Here is a 1,330-nt window from a genome sequence, read left to right as displayed (position 1 = left end):
AGGTACAGATCTTGAAGGGACGAGTTTCGTTTTCTCCTGGATGGGGGGACTACAATTCCGAGATGGTTTTGGAAATATTGAAAAGAAAATGGAAAGTGACAATTTTTTGCAGGATGCAGAAAGGGTTTTTTTGTTGTTGTTGTTTTTTTACTTGCTCAGTGAAAGATTTTCGCTTTATATGGAGTATTTTGATCTTTAGACAACAGATCTGACCTCAAGATTTGTGACATCCGTTCTCTGCACTTCTTACAGTATTAATTTATTTAAAGAAGGGCTAAACATAACTTTATACCATGCCTTTACAAAGCACTAAAGGAGCCAACCATGCACTGGACCCAGGCAAGGGTTCCCTGTCATCACCGCTACCGGCGATGCGCATCTCCACTTGACCGGCAGGCGCTTGGGCATGGCTTCTGCCAAAGCCAAACCTTGCATGAGGATGCTCATGCGCAAAAGATTTTACCAATTTTCTGTGATTTCTTTGCTTCTGCACGTTTGCAGAGAAAAAAATGCAGAACATTGGCAAAATCTCATATGAGTGAACGTCTTTGCACAAAATTTGGCTTTCTGCGCATGTTCAGAGGCCAAATATCATGTGGGTTCAGGCGCCCACCCACCGGTCATGCGGAAATGTGCGTGCCGCTCCATTTTCGCTACCATTGTATAGAGTGGCTCATACTGGCAGGGACCCATTACTGACTGGACCACATATTCAAGCTGGTGTGAAACTCTTCTCTGGTACAAATGAGGTATAAATATTGTCTAGCCAACCTATCGTTTGTTGATTAAAAATGTGAAATCTTTCTTAGGTAATACTTTTTTTTGTCTGTTATTGCTTGATGATTGCAATGTTGCAGGAGCTTGAAGGAGTAAATCTGCTTGTCACAGATGAAATATCTAACACAGCTTTGACGTCACACACAACACCTCAAACACTACCATTATTGCTGGAAATTCTTCAATGAAATCCTTCACTACTGCTGGAAACCCACTGAAGGTTATCACATCAACCATGGTTGATTTCCTGTGTCTTTGTTTATAATAATAATAATAATAATAATAATAATAATAATAATAATAATAATAAATAATATAGTACCAAAGGATCTCAGCGGACATTTGAAAACCATCGGAATTGACAAAATCTCCATCTGTCAATTGCAAAAGTCCGCTTTACTGGGATCGGCAAACATAATTCGCCGCTACATCACACAGTCCTAGGTGCTTGGGAAGCGCCCGACTGGTGATGAAATACGAAGTCCAGCATAGTCTCCGAGTCTACGGAGAGGGGCGGCATACAAATCTAATAAATAAATAAATAAATAGTGAT

General features: G+C 40.3%; 1 protein-coding gene across 2 annotated transcripts in view; it reads left to right on the top strand.

The window, feature by feature from the left end:
• Positions 1-813, top strand: part of SLCO4A1 (solute carrier organic anion transporter family member 4A1) — a 67,357-nt gene extending 66,544 nt beyond the window's left edge. For both annotated transcript variants that reach the window (XM_070744463.1, XM_070744464.1), the window contains one exon: positions 1-813. This exon is cut by the window's left edge and continues 364 nt beyond it. The gene's annotated coding sequence lies outside the window, so the exon portion shown is untranslated.
• The last annotated feature ends 517 nt before the right edge of the window (positions 814-1,330 follow it).

The sequence above is a fragment of the Erythrolamprus reginae genome, chromosome 3, assembly GCF_031021105.1.
Source record: "Erythrolamprus reginae isolate rEryReg1 chromosome 3, rEryReg1.hap1, whole genome shotgun sequence".
Classification (NCBI taxonomy): domain Eukaryota; kingdom Metazoa; phylum Chordata; class Lepidosauria; order Squamata; family Dipsadidae; genus Erythrolamprus; species Erythrolamprus reginae.
Note: the sequence above shows the minus strand (reverse complement) of the source record. Positions and strands in the feature narration are given on the sequence as shown.